This window comes from Rhinoderma darwinii, chromosome 10 (genome assembly GCF_050947455.1).
Source record: "Rhinoderma darwinii isolate aRhiDar2 chromosome 10, aRhiDar2.hap1, whole genome shotgun sequence".
Classification (NCBI taxonomy): Eukaryota; Metazoa; Chordata; class Amphibia; order Anura; family Rhinodermatidae; genus Rhinoderma; species Rhinoderma darwinii.
In genome coordinates this window covers 67,918,636-67,936,515 of record NC_134696.1, presented here as the reverse complement: position 1 = coordinate 67,936,515, position 17,880 = coordinate 67,918,636, and the positions used below count along the sequence as shown (strand labels likewise).

Below are 17,880 nucleotides of genomic sequence, written 5' to 3'. Positions count from 1 at the left end.
TGTTAGGACATGCAGTTGTTAGGACATACCTAGTATGCCCTAGCAGGAAATATGGTCAGACAGACCTGGGGTCCTTCAATGGACCCTGGGCTGCCTGCCCATATATGGTATGCGTTACAGGGATTCTTTGTGACGCGATTAAACGGACATCCCCCTTCTCATTTTCACCTTGAATGCTGCGGTCCGGTTTGATCGCAGCATTCAAGGCAATAGCGGCGGACATCAAAGGTTTCTCTGATCTTTGCCGTTCGAGCCATTGCCCCGTTCCTGACAAGTGCCCACGCAGTCAGCATGAGGTGATGCGGCCGGTGCTGCACTAATGAACGCTGGCACTGAAGACAACATGAGGGTATTTTGATGTGCGCCTACCATGTTCTCGGTCTTCAGTGCTGCCTGCCCATATATGGTATTGCAGCTCCGGCTAAACCACATCTTACTGACTGCGTGGGCAAATTTTTCAGGAGCGGGGCAATGGCTGTATTACACGTCAGAGCGGAGCTGCAGATTAAACTCGTGTTACAATACTAAGCTGTGCGGCTGCACAGCTTAGTATCCAAATACATGAATTAATGGTATTGAACCATTTGAAGTGCACGTCATCGAAATAGTATCGATATTTCGATGAATCGTGCAACCCTACCATGTAGAATTAACCATCACAATCTATACCTTTTCTGTGGGAACTTTGGGAGGTATAGAAACGTGTACAAATGTTTTTGCATGATGGAAAAAAAAAAATGTATCAAGTGTTCTATATTCCACAGGACACACACGCATCCAACAAAATTTAGTGACAGTGGTCCCCGGTTGCCGATTGCTGTGATTGGTCAGTCTGCTGTGACTGACCAATCACAGCTCCATGAGAATGTGTATGTGATGGCGCTGGCTCAGAAGCTGAGCCAGCGCTATCACCGCCGGATATCTGCTTTCCCTCACCCCGCTGTAACGGCCAGGACCGGAGCTAGACTCCGATCCGGCCGATTAACTCCTTAGATGCAGCGATCGCTGCATCTAAGTGGCTTCTAGCCTGTCTGCAACCATGATGGTTGCCACAGGTGTGGGTGTCAGCTGTTTGTCACAGCTGACATCCTGCTTTAACGGCCAGGACCGGAGCTAGGCTCTGATCCGGCCGATTAACCTAATCCTATGGTTGCTAATGGCAACCGTAGCCTAACAATGGCTTCCTAGTACGGAAGACTATTAGGCCCCGCCGGGAGGCGAAGCCTAATAGGCTTGCTGTCAGTAAATAGCTGACAGCTCTAATACACCACACTATGTAGGTAGTGCAGTAAATTAGAATAGCGATCAGGGCTTCATGCCTGTCCCCTAGTGGATAAAAAAAAAAGTTAAAACAAGTCAATAAAAATGTTGTAATAAAGTAAAAAAAAAAAAATTTTCCCGTTAAAAAACACGAACAGCCTTTTTCCCCATAAGTCTTATTAAGGAAAAAACGGAAAACATGAAAAAAAGTACACATATGTGGTATCGCTGCGTCCGTAACGACCCAAACTATAAAAATATCACACTATTTAACCTGCACGGTGAACACCATTTGCAGAGACGAACATAGGTAAAAGACCACAACGCTCAGGCAATGCAGGATGGGGCAGAGCCCTTCATGACCTCCGGGCTCGACAGGACCAACTCCTCCAGGCGTTGAACGTTATTGCACGTCGGTTGGATCTGTAAGCTGCCGTTCCTCCTACTACACCTCCTGGCAGTACAGACCCTCCGACTACACCTCCTAGCAGTGCTAATCCCTGATTTTCTCTGCCACTACCTCATCGCTATGATGGAGATGCGAGGACCTGCAGGGGATATTTGAACCAGTGCCAGATCCACTTCAGTCTGCATGCAAGAGCATTTTCTACAGATGGTGCAAGGGTCACTCATGGTCTCTCTCCTCTGTGGCAGTGCCCTAGCATGGGTGAACCCTATCTGGGAGAGACAAGGACCAGAGACCAGTGACTTCCAGGGGTTCCTATGGACATTTCGCACGGTATTTGAGGAGCCTGGAGGCGTCTCGTCGGTAGCTGCTTCCTTGCTGAACCTTTGCCAGGGATACACTTCCGTTGGCGAGTACGCCATCCACTTCCGCACCCTGGCGGGAGATTTGTTGTGTTACGAGGCCTTGGTGGCTACATTCTGGCAGGGACTGTCCCCTGAGATTAAGGACGAGCTTGCCGCACGAGATCTACCATCTACCCTGGATGACCTCCTCCTTCAGGCCGCCCGGATTGACATTAGGATCCGAGAACGGTTCCAAGATAGCCGTCGGCAGGGAGGACTCCCTCACTCGGCTACTACTTTGCAGCAACCTCAGCTTTTCCTCCAAAGGAGTCTTTGAGGATGGACCATCTCAAGCTGTCTGCCCAGGAGAGACCACGCAGATGCACTTCGGTACTCAGGCTGTATTGTGGCCTCAGAGGCCATCTTGTGCGTCTGTGCCCCCAAAAGCCCCAGAGCCTAGGGTTGGTTGGAGAGACAACACTGGGTGAAGAAGGACTTTCTTCTAAATTGTCCATCCCCGTAACCATAGTGTCCGGCGAAAAGACGCATCGGGTCTCTGCCTATCTGGACTCTGAATCCGCAGCTAACTTCATTCAGAGAGACCTGGTGGATCTTCAGTTACCCACAACCCCTCTAGAGAGGCCGTTGATTGTTGCCTCGGTGAATGGACTACCTCTGCCAGACCCGATTGTAACTGTGACCAAACCACTGAAGCTCCAAGTGAGAGCCCTTCATTCCGCGCTTATCTCGTTTTTTGTCCTGTCCAAGGCCGTCAACCCTGTGCTGCTGGGCATGCCCTGGCTCTGACTACATGCCCCAGTTCTGGACTGGAATTCTGGAGAGGTTCTCCAGTGGGGTTCCGAGTGCCTCAACCGCTGCCTGGTACAGATCCATCCGGCCCAGCTTGCTCTGCATCATTGCCAGGTTTGACTTCTCGCTACTCACAGTTTGCGGATGTCTTTAGCAAGAAGGAGGCTGAGACGCTGCCTCTTCACCGGGCGTATGACTGCTCTATTGATCTGCTTCCTGACTCATCCCTTCCCCATGGAAGGGTATACCCTCTTTCCTTGCCAGAGACTATGTTTGCCTATATTAAGGAGAATTTGGAGAGGGGTTTCATACGGAAATCCTCCTCCCCGGTTCATCTTTGAAAAAAGAGGGACAGATCTCTTCGGCCCTGCATCAACTACTGGGGTCTCCACCAGATCACGGTAAAAAAATAGATATCCGTTGGCATTGATTTCAGAACTGTTTGATCGCATACGAGGAGCAAAAAAATGTTCTAAGCTAGACCTGGAGTGATGAATGGAAGACGGCATTTAACACTCAAGACGGGCACTATGAATACCTGGTAATGCCCTTCGGTCTGTGTAACGCTCCCGCGGTCTTCCAAGAGTTCGTCAATGACATGTTCCGAAATCTCCCCTATGTTTGTGTTGTGGTCTATCTCGATAAAGTTCTGATTTTTATTTTTTTTCCCCAGAACCAGTGACTCATCAGAGACATGTCCGTCAAGTTTTGCTCCAATTAAGAGAGAATCGCCTGTACGCCAAGCTGGAGAAGTTTGTGTTTGAGAGAGATGCTCTGCCCTTCCTGGGCTAAATCCTCTCAGATCAAGGCCTCCAGATGTATCCTGAGAAGGTAAAGGCCGTTCCTCAAGGCTTAAGGTCCATACAGTGTTTCCGGGGATTCGCCAATTTCTACAGGCAGTTCATCCCAAACTTCTAGTCACTGACCTCTCTCATCTTTATCCTCACCAAAAAAGGCATGAACGCCAAGGTGTGGACTCCAGAAGCGGAATCCGCATTTAATAGCCTGAATTGTGCCTTCACGTCAGCCTCTATCCTCCATCCTCCTGATGTATCTCGACAGTTTTCGTTGGAGGTGGATGCCTCCTCTGTTGGTGCTGGTATACTCCTGTTCCAAAGAGGTTCCAAGGGCAAGACAATGGTATGTGGCTATCCCTCCAAGCTCTTCTCTTCCGCATAACGCATCTACTCGATTGGGGATTGGAAGTTACTGGCCATCAAATTGGCCCTGGAGGAGAGGAGACGAGACATCTACTCGAGGGCACAGTTCATCCCATCCTGATTTTCACTGACCACAAGAATCTCACCTATCTCCAGACGGCCCAACGGCTGAACCCTCATCAGGCTAGGTGGTCGCTGTTCTTTGCCCGGTTCCAGTTTGAGATCCACTACTGTCTGGCTGACAAAAATGTGAGGGCCAATGCCTTATCCAGGTCATTCGAGACAGAGGACACCATGGAGTCTCCACAAAATATTATTGATCCGTCTTGCGTTGTTTCTGTCAACCCCCTCAAGTTAGAGACATCCTTCCGGGGAGGACTTTTGTGCACCTGGCAGACAGCGGGAGAATCCTCCGCTGGGGACACAGCTCCACACTGGCAGGTCATGAGGGTACCCAGAAGACCCGAGACCTGATTGCCCGTCATTTCTTTTGTGCCCAAAGACATCATGGACTTTGTTTAGTCTTTCTCGGTGTGCGCAGCTAACAAGGTTTCTCACTCCAAACCTGCTGGCCTGCTCCAGCCTCTGAATGTGCCCGATGCTCCCTGGCATCATATAGCAATGGACTTTGTTACAGACCTGCCTCCCTCTGCGGAATGCAGTACTATCTGGGAGGTGGTGGACCGATTTTCCATGATGGCTCACGTCGTTCCGCTAATTGGCCTATCTTCTGCTTCTCGACTGGCCAACCTCTTAATCCAACATATCTTCCGCCTTCACGGCTTACCTCGGCATATCATGTCTGATCGGGGGGTTCAGTTCACCTCAAAGTTCTGGGGAGCCCTTTGTAAACTCAATGTAAAGTTGGGCTTTTCCTCAGCCTACCATCCCCAGTGCAATGCTCAAGTCGAAAGAATCAATCAGATCATGGAGAACTACCTACGACCCTGCATCTCCAGGCAGCAGCATGACTGGGTGCAGCTTCTTCCTTGGGCCGAGTTCTCGTACAATAACCATACAAGCGAGTCTACGGCCAACACCCATGAATTCCTCTCCTGGTGTCCATTATGTCCGGAGTGCCCGCAGCTGATTCTGCATTTAGGGACTTCCTGCAGATCTGGCAGCAGACTCGATCCTCCATTCTGCTGGCGGTCGACCGCCTGAAACTGAAGGCAGACACGTAAGGCCAGCTGCTATACTGTCAAGGCAGTACGGCCCAGCTTGTCCACGCACCCAAAGTGACACTTATTTTTCTAGGACGTTACAGGGCTTATAACTTTAGCAGCAATTTCTCACGTTTTCAAGAAAATGTCCAAAACCTATTTTTGTAGGGACCCTGTTAAGTTCTGAAGTGGCTTTGATAGACCTATATATCAGAATACCCCATAAATCGCCCCATTTAAAAAACTGCACCCCTCCATGTATTCAAAACCGCATTTAGGAAGTTTCTTAACCCTTAAAGTAGAGTTTAAATCTACATATTATTTATTCTATTTTTGCCGAAAATGTCATTTTAATCCTGTTTTTTTTTTTCTTTCTCTGACACACAAGGCTTTAACAGAGAACCGCAACTAAATATTTATTGCCCAGATTCTGCAGTTTTTAGAAATATCCCACATATGGCTCTAGTGTGGTAATGTACTAAAGCCCCGGCCTCGGGAGCAAAGGAGCACCTAGTGGATTTTGGGGCCTCCTTTTTATTAGAATATATTTTTGGCACCATGTCTGGTTTGATGAGGTCTTGTCGTGCCAAATCAGAAAAAAAGACACCTTTTGGCAAACTGCACCCTCAAGGAATTTATTGAGGTGTATAAGGTAGGGATGCATCGAAACTTTGATACTGTTTCGATGCCGTGCACCCTCAAACGGTTCGATACCGTTATTTAATGTATTTTGATACGAAGCTGTGCGGCTGCACAGCTTAGCATTGTAACACATGAGAGCGGGGTGGCGGCTGTGTGATACAGCAATTACCCCGCTCCGGAGTCCTGACAAGTGCGCGCAGTCAGCATTATGTGATGTGACCAGCGCTGCACTAATGATTGCCGGCACTGAAGACAGAACATGGCGGGTGCACTGCAAAACACCCCTATGTTCTATGTACAGTGCCTTCGCTCATTGGTGCAGCAGCAGCCACATCACCTCATTCTGACTGCGCACGCTTTTGTTGACAGGAGCGGGGTAATGGCTTTATTACACAGCCGCAGTCCCGCTCTAACGGTGGAGATCAGAGAAACCTCATCTCCGCAGCTTTCAGGGGAATAGCGGCGATCAAAGCTGACCGCAGAATTCAAGGGGAAAATTATAAGGGGGTTTGCCCCTTGGATCGCATCACAGGGAATCCCTGTGACTCGAATGAGGGATATACCATATATGGGCAGACAGCCCAGGGTCCATTGTAGGACCCCAGGGCGGTCATACCATATCTCCGGTTAGGGCATACTTAGGTATGTCCTAACAAGTGCCTGTGTACTATCCGTACACAGGTTAGTGTACTGGCACATAGACATATGCCAGTACATTAAAGTTTAAATATAAAAAACAGTTATGTTAAATTTAAAAAAAAAAACGCATACACATTTTTTACAATAAACCTTAAAATAAGTCGATACATAAAATATACACATTTGGTATTGGCGCGGCCGTAATAACTTGCACAACAAAGTTTTTGTATCATTTATAATATGTACGCTAAAAAAATAAAAATGTCTTTCTTTCGCTTATTAATGAGACACGAGGTATGATGAATTTAATATCCATGTGTCTTATATTAATACTAATTAACACCATCATGTACCTTACACATTAACCCAATGTTGTCCATTATGACTGAGAAACATGATGGGGTTAATTACTATAAATGTGAGGCACATTCAAAATTCATCACACCTCTTGCCTCTCTTGCAGATTTGGCTTGATTTGTTTTTGGACATCCTATCGCATTTGCAGAGCCCCTGAGGTACCAGTACAGTAGAAACCCCTGAGAAGTGACTCCAAAACTACACCACTCAGGGCATTCATCTAGGGGTGTAGTGAGCATTTTGACCCCACAGGTGTTTCAAAGATTTTATTAGAATTAGACAGTGAAAATTAAATATTCCAAAAATATGTAGTTTTAGCTCCCAATCTTTTATTTTCATAAGGGGAAATAGGGGAAAAAAACAACACACAATTTGTTAATTAATTTCTCCTGAGTACGGCAATACCCCGTGTGGCAGATCTCATGGCAGATCTCAAATTGGAAGGAGCGCCATTTGGCTTTTAGCGCGCCATGGCGCATTTGCAGAGCTCCCTTATGCAGTGGAAAACCCGGGGAAGTGATCCCGTTTTAGAAACTACACCCCTCAAAGCATTTATCCTTTCCCTGGACATATGAGGGGGCTCAAGAGTGAAAGAGCAAATGCGCGTGTGAGGCCTATTGGTGATTTTTTTTTGCAGCATTGGCCCAAAATTGCAGGGCTCTGAGGTCAAATGGTTAAACCTTCAAGTAGTGACCCCCATTTTAGAAACTGCCCCTCAAGGCATTTTTAAGGGGGTGTAGTGAGCATTTTTTATTTTTTTTTGTTAGAATTGAACGCTCAGTGGATGGTGCAAAGTGAAAATTTTAATTTTCCGCTGTTATGCCATTTTAGTGCACAATATGTTGTGCTCATTTTGTGTCACTGAAGACAAGTACCTCAAACTGCTAAGCTGGTTCTCCCGGGTATGGCTATGCTCTAGGGTTCAGAAGGGAGGGAGCGCCATTTGGCTTTTGGAGCACAGTATTGGCTTCGTAGTTATTTTTGGGGTTTTGCTGGTATTTCAGTCTATAATGTGGGGGCATATGTAATCTGTGCGGAAAACATCAGGGCATAATAAGAGTAAATATAATAATGCGGTAAATAAAAAATAATCCGCAGATAGGTGGCCAGTGTCGCACTGATAAATCGTGCCCAATCTTATCCGCTTTTGGGACGGTGTGCACGTTTTGTGTTGCAATATTCTGAGAGGCAGAACATTTTTTAATTTATTTTTTCCACCTGAGCTGTGTGAGGGCTTATTTTTTGCGGGACTATCTGTCGTTTTCATTGGTAGCATTTTGGGGCACATGCAATTATTTATTTATTTTTTATTTCAATTTTGGCAAGCGAGGTGACCAAAACCCAGTAATTCTGACAATGTTTTTTTATAAAAAAAAAAATGTATGACGTTCACCGTGCGCTATAAATTACATTTTACTTTTATTTTGCTGGTCGATATCCAATTACGGCAATACCATATGTATGTGTTTTTTGTTTTTGTTTTTTTGGGCGTTTTGCAGCGTTTGCACTTTTTTTTTTTGGTGTACCATATTCTGAGAGCCATAACTTTTTTTTTTTTTTTTCCCGTCAGAAAAACTGAGGTCTTGTTTTTTGTAGGACGAGTTGTAGTTTTTAATGGTACAATTTTCGGGTACATGCAACTTCTTGATCACTTTTTTTTATTCTAAAACAGCAATTCTGTATTTATATATATATATATATATATATATATTTTTTTTTACAGAGTTCACCTTGCGGGTAACATAATGTGATATTTTTATAGTTATTGCGAAGCGGCAATACCAAATGTGTACTTTTTTTTACTAATGTTTTCAGTTTTTTCCTATAATAAGACTTAAAGAGGCTCTGTCACCAGATTTTGCAACCCCTATCTGCTAAGTCGATCTTACCTGCAAACGCTGATGCTGCTGCAGAATCAACTGTAGCCTCTGCTGCCGATGTGGCCGTCACGATGCAGGACCTGTGAGTGACGTCACAGATCTGCACTGTCACAAGCTGGGCGTTCTGAAGAGAAGAGGATGTTACTTCTCATCAGAGCGCCCAGCTAGTTAAAGTATTAAAAACGCCCCGATGTACGCACATAATACACACCCACTTGGACTTGTACTTTTAAACACACCCACTTGGACTTTTGCAAGCCTCATTTGCATAACTACAAAAATGGTCATAACTTGGCCAAAAATGCTCGTTTTTTTTAAAATAAAAACGTTACTGTAATCTACATTGCAGCGCCTATCTGCTGCAATAGCAGATAGGGGTTGCAAAATCTGGTGACAGAGCCTCTTTAAAGAGGCTCTGTCACCAGATTTTGTAACTCCTATCTGCTATTGCAGCAGATCGGTGCTGCAATGTAGATTACAGTAACGTTTTTATTTTTAAAAAACGAGCATTTTTGGTCAAGTTATGACCATTTTTGTATTTATGCAAATGAGGCTTGCAAAAGTACAACTGGGCGTGTTTTTGTTTTTTTTTTTTTAAATATCCTTTTTATTGTCAGTTTTCACATTTTCTTACAAACATTTCACGTAAGAGTTACATCATGAGTGCGCAGCACTCAACTGTCATGGGATTAACTTTTAAATTAAATTCAACATAACATATAAACACACCAACATAGAAAATATGGCATAATTGTCGATCTTCAGATGGACCAAACAAACATGACTCCCCCAACTCCAACACCACCTAGATCATCAATGAGTTTCCACTCATCCTTTCTCCCCCAGCTGGTTCACAGTTGCATCCTCCCTAAAACGCCTGCCAAGAGCTGTGTGCAGTACCACTTTGTGTACTGGAAAGGCCTAACAATTTCCGCTATTTCGGCTGTTGTACATTGCGTTTCTATAAATACTTGCCACTTATCAAATAGCTTCTTGGTTCCCGTTTCCTTCCGCCTTTCCACCTCCACCCTCTCAAGAACCAATAACTGTTTCAGCCGTGACACAATCATTTCTAACCCCGGCGTGTCTGCCTCTAACCAGTGACTCAGGAGGCATCTCAAAGCTACCAGTAAAATCATGTGCACCAACACGGGAGGTGATCTCACTCCTCGAGCACCCTCTTCCTCTGGCGGCCGCGCCTGATGGAATAGTAGCGCTTGAGGCGTCATTGGGAGATTCGTTTTCCAATGGTCCTTAATATATTTCTGTACCATCCCCCAAAATCTTTTCGTATGTACACACCCCCACACTCCATGCCACAAATTCGTCAGTGGTGTATTGCACTTGGGACAACTTGTAATGCGATCAGGGAAAGATTGTGAGGGCAAGATATTAAAGCCATAGATAGCTGCATGCATCAACTTAAAATAGGTTTCCCTCCAGCTCTCATTTATCACACTCTTTCGTACCGTCTCCCAACCCCCCAGTATGGTCTCTCCTATATCTGGATCCTGAGTCCACCGTTCCCAGCTTTTAAAACTAATCCTTAATTGCGGACGAACAAAACCCTCTCTCAATGCTCTATACATTCCTGAAATGGTCGCCCGCCCAGTTGTTGGACCTATGACCTCATCCAGAGTGTGCGTAGTAGCTTCCTTACTCAAATCCCTGAGCCTGGAGGTACAAAATGTTAGTACCTAAAGTACTTGCAAAAAATTGACTCTCTACTATGGGTCTGAGTTTAGCGGAGATTTCCTCCCCAGTTAACCACCTCTTTTCCTCTGTATGCATAAGATCCCCTGCGCTACCAATGCCTACCCTCCCCCATGAGGCAATTCCGTCCCCCTTGTCCATTCCCGGTAAAAACTCCGGATGACCACTCAACGGCATATACTTCGATACCAGGTGGGGTAACCCAAACTGCTTACGTACCACTTTCCAAGCTAGAACTGTATCTCTCAATACAATGGAGGTTTTGAGACGGCACGGAAGAGAAGCGATTCTACAATGTAACAAAGCTTTCAGGTTCCAGGGTGAGGCATACTCCCCTTCCAGATCTAAATTGGAATAATTACTTGTTTCATGAAGCCAATCTACTACATGACGCAAAAGACAGACCACGTTATAACCCCTGACATTCGGAAAGTTCACACCCCCTTCTTGTTTACCCATCATGAACTTGGTGAGCGCTATACGCGGCCTTTTTCCTGCCCATATAAATTTAGTGAATGAAGCCGTCAATTTCGAGACATCCACATGCTTCAATAAGAGAGGTAGCGTTTGAAAGGGGTATAGCAATCTAGGAAAACTAACCATCTTGATCAGATGACATCTTCCCAAGAGGGACAACGGCAATTGGCCCCATCTAGTGAGTTCCGCTTGTATTTTTTGTAATTAACGGGGGACAATTTAAGCCATACAGAGTATCTGGTACCCTCCCTATTTTGATACCCAGATAGGTAATGCAGTGTTCCACCGGTGATATCCCGCAACCCAAGGATTGCCAAAAGGTCTTTGGCAGTGGCCTGCCCAACTCCAGCAGTTCGCTCTTAGCTATATTGACTTTGTATCCCGAGCATTGCCCAAATTCCTGCAAAAATTGAAAAACCTTCCCTAAATGCTCCTGAGGGTTCGACATAAAAAGTATGACATCATCAGCGAACAGGGCTAATTTCACTGCACAAGATCCCACTGCCTCTGAACATATCCGATTCCTCCAAGAATCTGGCCATAGGTTCCAGTGCTAGATTGAATAGCAGGGGCGATAAGGGGCAACCCTGTCGTGTTCCTTTATGTAATTGGAAGGGATCTGATAGGAACCCCGAGGAGTGAACACGTGCTTGCGGGCTATTGTAGACTCCCTTCAGGAAGACCCGGAAATCTCCCTGAATGTTCATTTTGTCTAGCACCATCCCCAGCCATTCCCATTGTATGTTATCAAAGGCTTTCTCTGCGTCTAGTGCTAAAAGTGCCGGCCTGGTACCTGGCTGGGGATCGTGCCTGACTGTTTCTAGCACCGTCAATACCTTGCGTAAATTTGTCACTGCAGCCCTGCCCTTTACAAAGCCTACCTGAGATTTTCCCACAAGTATGGGTAGATACATAGCCAGTCGATTGGCCAAAATTTTTGTGAGCAATTTCTGATCTTGATCTATCAGCGAGATGGGGCGGTACGAACCCGGGTCAAGAGGATTCTTCCCCTTCTTGGGTAACACCTTTTATATGCGCTACCTTTGCCTCTGCTGGTAAAGCTCCCGTTCCTAGTAAAGTATTATAATATGCCACCAAGGTAGGGCTGATTTCTTCTCTCAGAGATTTGAAAAACTCCCCTGTGAATCCATCCGGACCCGGGGCCTTCCCGTTATATAATGTTTTAATGGCGCTCCAAACTTCCTCTAGTGTAATCTCCGCGCTCAAATGACCATTCTGCTCCTGGGTAAGCCCTGGCAACTTCACCTTCTCCAAAAATTCCCTCCCTTTTTGGAGATCTATGGGTGTTTCTGAGTAAAGGGCATGGTAATATTTACTTAATATGGTATTGATTTTTTTGGGGTCCGAGGTAGGAGTTCCGTTTGATTCTTTAAGTGTTGAAATATGTGCCGGTGCATACCTCCCCTTTGCTAACCGCGCTAATAATTTGCCCGCCTTATTGCCGAAACGCATTAAATCAGCATCAAATTGGGACCGGTAAATACTCTCTCTTTTGTCTAACCATTGATCAAACTGTCGCTTGGCTTCCTTCCATTCCTCCCCCAATAGCATTGATGGCGAATGTAGGAATGCTGTGTACGCACGCCGTAATCTGTCGCTCGCTGCCTTGTATCCTTCGGTCGTCCTACGTTTAAGATTAGACATATACTGCATGATTTTCCCTCTTATTACCGCCTTGGCTGTACGCCAATACAATGACGGTTCCGAGCGATGCGCTACATTATCCCCATCGAATTCTGTGTAAAGCCCTCATCCTTTGCCAGAAAGGCGGGAAACCTCCAGATAAAATCCGTTCCTCTAGCTACTGTGTCAGCCAATGTAATGGTAACCGGAGCATGGTCCGAAATAACTAGATCTTCAATTGCCGCTTCACGTAAACGTCGCGCCATTGCGTCACTAACTAACAAATAATCAATACGCGACCATGACTGATGAACATGAGAGAAATGTGTATATTCCCGCGCATCTGGGTGTAAACTCCTCCACGCATCTATTAGGGCCGTGTGTCTTAAAAAGTCGGGCAAGATCTTATCTCTATTTCTCTGCGAACTAGTCCCTGCGCTCCTATCCTCCTTTGAAGACCTTACAGTGTTAAAGGGAATGTGTTGCCAGAAAAACATGATTTTTTTTTTAAAATTAAACATTTAGTGTTTGGGTGATTAAATATTGTTCAAATTTTTTTTATTTTTTTCACGAGTCAGGAAATATTATAAATTAATTCTAATTTATAATATTACCCATTTCTGGTCACTAGATGGAGCTATTCCCAAAATTGCAGCATTGCAAAATTGGGTAAAAAGCCCTCGCTCTAGTGAGCTCTCAGCATCCCCCCCTCCTTTATCCTGGCTAGTGCCGGGATAAACTAGGGGTTTGAACGGTGTAACCTCCTACACTGTGTGTCGCCATTTTTTGAGCTAACACTCAGTGTAGTAGGTTTACATACAGTAGTAAACACACACAAGCACGAACATACATTGAAATCTCTTACCTGCTCCTGCCGCCGCGGCTCCCTCCGGCCCGTCCGCTCCGTCTGCTGCCGCTGGTCCAAGTGCACAAATCCGGAAGCCGCGACCGGAAGTAGTAATATTACTGTCCGGCCGCGACTTCCGGTCCACAGGAAAATGGCGCCGGACGGCGCCAATTTCGAATTGGACTGTGTGGGAGCGGCGCATGCGCAGTTCCCACACAGACGCCGTACACTGAAGTCAATGGGACGGGAGCCGTTCGCAGTCCCTATGGGACTGTGGCTGCCGTATTCCATGTCTGTATGTGTCGTTAATCGACACATACAGAAATGGAACAAAAAATGGCCGCCCCCATAGGGAAGAAAAAGTGTAAAAATAAGAAAAAGTAAAACATAAACACACAAATAAATATAAACGTTTTTAATAAAGCACTAACATCTTTAACATATAAAAAAATAATTTGTGATGACACTGTTCCTTTAAGGTCTCCCCCTAAAATCAAAAACCTAGTGCGATCCTGCTGGAGTTGGGTTTCCAAGTGACCAAAAAAACCAGTGTTAACCGTATTTGGGCCATACACATTATAAATACTGATGGTTTCCCCTTCATGCTCCATCACTAGATGGATCCAACGGCCCTTGTCATCCCGCTCCTGGGACACCAGCGTAAACGCAAAGTTTTTATGTACCAGAATTATAACTCCCGCCTTACCCTCCCTTGCCGACGAGCCAAAAACCTGACCCACCCAGAACTTTTGCAAATACTTAAACTCCGGCTCGGTAAGGTGAGTTTCCTGCAATAGGGCCACATCAGGATGCAATCGTTTCATGTGCCTTAAAAGCTTGGTCCTTTTCTGTGGGGATCTCAGCCCTTTAACGTTCCAAGAAACAATTTTCATGTTATTGGACCGTGTTTAAGATGAGCTAAAGTGCCTAAAAGTCGTGTGGAGTCCAGGGAGTCAGATCCGTCTTTTCCCAAGGGCCATGTACAAACATTAACATTAACATCATAACCAAACCCTGGCTTGTAAGCCAGAACCAACAAGGCCAACCATCCCTTACCTAACAAAATCATAAAATCACCTGCGGGAAGGGTTAGCAGTCCCTTAATACCCACTGGTGTATGTGACTTCACTTTTTTCTGTTATGCCAGAACGCGCCCCTCCCTCCCCCTCCCCCCCAGCCTGCCTATATGGCTCCTTCCATGAGGAAGTAACACCTGCCCTTGCCCCCTCAGTACCTCTTTGTCGCCTGCGCACCCTTATGTACATTCCCTTATCATTACTTTAACAGCCTAGAGTCCGTTAGAATTGCATCCTCACATTTCCCTATGAACCTTGCTTCGCTTCAAGGTTTCCCTACCTCCGTGTCCCCTATCTCCTACCACAATTTCCCTCAGTCTGCCATTGTAACAGATAACACTAATCCCTTGTGTGGGGGAGGCATTGTATCACTCCCGGTCAATCCCGCCCACCAGGGACAATCTCAGATCCTGTTCTAACTCCCTCACAAATATCTTGCAGTGAAAAAGCAGGGAAATATCAGAATGCATATACTTCAACCTTGATAACATTGTAACAATAGGTCAACTATTGACTGGTACATAGTGCTGTATAAGACCACAAAATATCCCCCTCAATAACTTTCAGATTATCTGTAAACTTATCTGTAGCTGGTTGGAATCTGCAATTGGTCTACAGCGTCCACAAAATCATCATCACAACAGCTTAAATAAAATGCGCCAAAAAGGACTTCGTCCGTCAATCAGGAGACGTGGATCGGGTGCGGTCCCGTGTTCTCCTCTGCGGCTTCGGAGAGTCCCCTCTATTTCCGGCTCGACCCCCCCGGGATCTTCCAGGTGTGGGCATTAAGGCTTCTGCCCAGGTACGCTCCATATTTAGCCGGTTCCTTTTGTCTTCTCTTTACTTGCGCTGCGGACTATGTACTGGACTGTGAAGCTCCTCTTGCTGTGATCTGTTCCCACAAAGCTCCGCAAGTGCGTCCTCCGCTTCCTGTGGAGTGGTGAAAACCTTATTCCGCCCGTTCTCTTGAAACACCCGCAGGATGGCTGGGTACTGCAGGCTAAAGCGTATTCTCGCTTGGAACAGCGCGGTGCAGATCTTGCTGAAAGCCCGCCTTCGTTTTGCAACCTCCGCCGAGAAATCCTCAAATAGTAGCACTTTCATGCCCATTATTTCCAAAGGACGCGATCTGCTGCGGAAAGCTTTCATGAGTGCCACCTTGTCATTGTAATCCAACAGTTTGAAGATCACTTGTCTGGGACGATGTGAATTGTGGTCAGCTGTTGCTGGGAGGTTTCTGGGGTCCGGCCCCACTCTATGCGCCCTCTCCACCCGGCATGGACGGGGGAGACCTAAGGCTTCCGGCAATGTACTCTCACACACTCGTTGCAAATCAGCAGATATCACCGCTTCTTTCAGCCCCACCAGTCGCAGGTTGCTCTTCCTGGAGCGGTTTTCCAGATCCTCCACCTTGTCCCCCAACTGCGCAGTAACAGACAGCACCCCTCTGAGTTTGGATTGCAGGCGTTCATTTTCATCCTCCAGCAGCGTCATACGCTGTTCTAACTCATCAGCTCTGATAGTGACTTGTGCCAGCTCCGCATGCACGCGGTTTAGAGAATCTTGCACCGTTTTTTCCAGCGCCTTTTGCAGGTCTGGCGCTATCTGTTTGGCTACTTCACGGGCCAGGGTTACATAGTCAATGGCTACTGGAAGAGCGGACAGTACATGCTCTGCCGGGCTTGAAAGCTGGGACTGATGGTGCTGCAGCTCATCTTCCTGTGTGTATAGCAGGGTCGCAGTGGCGGGAAGCGCCGCCATCTTACCTCCCTTTACCACGGCCGCGGCTGATTCCTCCATGGCTGGCTTCTGCGCGCTTCTGAGGAGGTACCTGTCCATACAGGCACCACCGATGATGTTGCCGTGTGCAGGGCTGGTGACTTCCCCGCTGATTATCGTCGCCGTAGCGACTATTGCGAGCTTACAGGCTGGACGGGAGCGGGAGCTCAGTCACTCGCGTCCTGCATCCCCAGCGCCGGAACCGGAAGTCAATACTCCAACTGGGCGTGTTTACAGTAAAAGTCCAACTGGGCGTGTATTACGTGTTACATCTGGGCGTATTTACTTCTTTTACTAGCTGGGCGTTCTGCCGAGAAGTATCATCCACTTCTCTTCAGAACGCCCAGCTTCTGGCAGTGCAGACACACAGCGTGTTCTCGAGAGATCACGCTGTGACGTCACTCACTTCCTGCCCCAGGTCCTGCATCGTGTCGGCCACATCGGCACCAGAGGCTACAGTTGATTCTGCAGCAGCATCAGCGTTTGCAGGTAAGTAACTACATCGACTTACCTGCAAACAAAGTGAATGGGTCCGTAATTGCGGACAGTAGTTATGGTCCACAATTACAGACAATTTTTACGGTCGTGTGCACGAGGCCTAAATGTCTCATTGGGCGGTCAAGACGTCATCTGACTTTCCCTGTAGAACTGCACTGCTGGAGCAATCAAATGTGCTTTCAAAAACGTTCTTGTATGTACAGTGATTGGAAATGTTAATGTCCATCTTTTGTCGTAACCGTTTTGGGTGCTGCAAGTTCTTGGAAGTATAGAACAATTGCTGAAGGCCTGTTTAGCCATCACAATGTAGTCACAGGTGGTCACTGGCTAGTGTTCTACTTGCGGAACTGTACCTTCAACGTTATCTTATCTATGCACTTTGAACTTTGTCTTGTTAACAAAGTACATAGCCAAGATAAAGGCTTTCCTGATCAAGCCGTTTCCTATATACGGAAAGCAAAAATATTGTTTTTGTCCATATGTATTATGTTTTTATTCTATAATAACACGGACTCTTCCTGTTTTATAAGTCGACAGTCAGGCCTAATGCTTTTTATATACCATTTGTGTTTCACTAGTTTATAATACATCTAACCCCTGCTAGCTGAAGTGCTAACTAAGAGGAGCTTTTTATGTGTGAAACTTGTATTTTGTGGTGATTGCAAATCGTTGTAATGACCATAGTCCGGTGTACAGATGGACATTTTGTCTCCACCTATCACAAAAATACCGAATATTTTTCTGGATTTTTAAAAATGTAGTGGGTGCCAAATAATGAAGTAATATTTTTCTATTTTAACTGATGGCCATTGGGGTTGCAATAATTTGTGGCCTATTTTTTTTGTTCTCACATGGCAGCTGACCAGTTTTTATAAAACATTTTTCTTTCTCTTCTAGACATTGAAACCTTGCAATCGCTATAAGGAGTTAACATTATTCATAATCTTCAACTACTGAAATTGAAGTTCTGGTGGAAGCTTTCATATCCTTAATGAATTGTGGAGAAAACAAGACCACGCGGATTATAAAGAAAAGCATAATAGTGTGAAGTCTTGCATTTAGATGGCGATGTAAGATGTGCTGATACTGGATTTGTCATAAAATGCAATCCTCCATTAGAAAGGTGAGCATTCGTTTTACATTGCACTGTATATTTGCTGCTTGCGTTATAGGGGTTATTCATGT

General features: G+C 45.9%; 1 protein-coding gene across 7 annotated transcripts in view; it reads left to right on the top strand.

The window, feature by feature from the left end:
• EPN1 (epsin 1) overlaps positions 1–17,880 on the top strand; it is a 185,161-nt gene that overhangs the window by 17,852 nt on the left and 149,429 nt on the right. For all 7 annotated transcript variants that reach the window (XM_075840024.1, XM_075840026.1, XM_075840023.1 and 4 more), the window contains exon 2: positions 17,593–17,818. The gene's annotated coding sequence lies outside the window, so the exon portion shown is untranslated. The remainder of the gene's footprint in view (positions 1–17,592; positions 17,819–17,880) is intronic.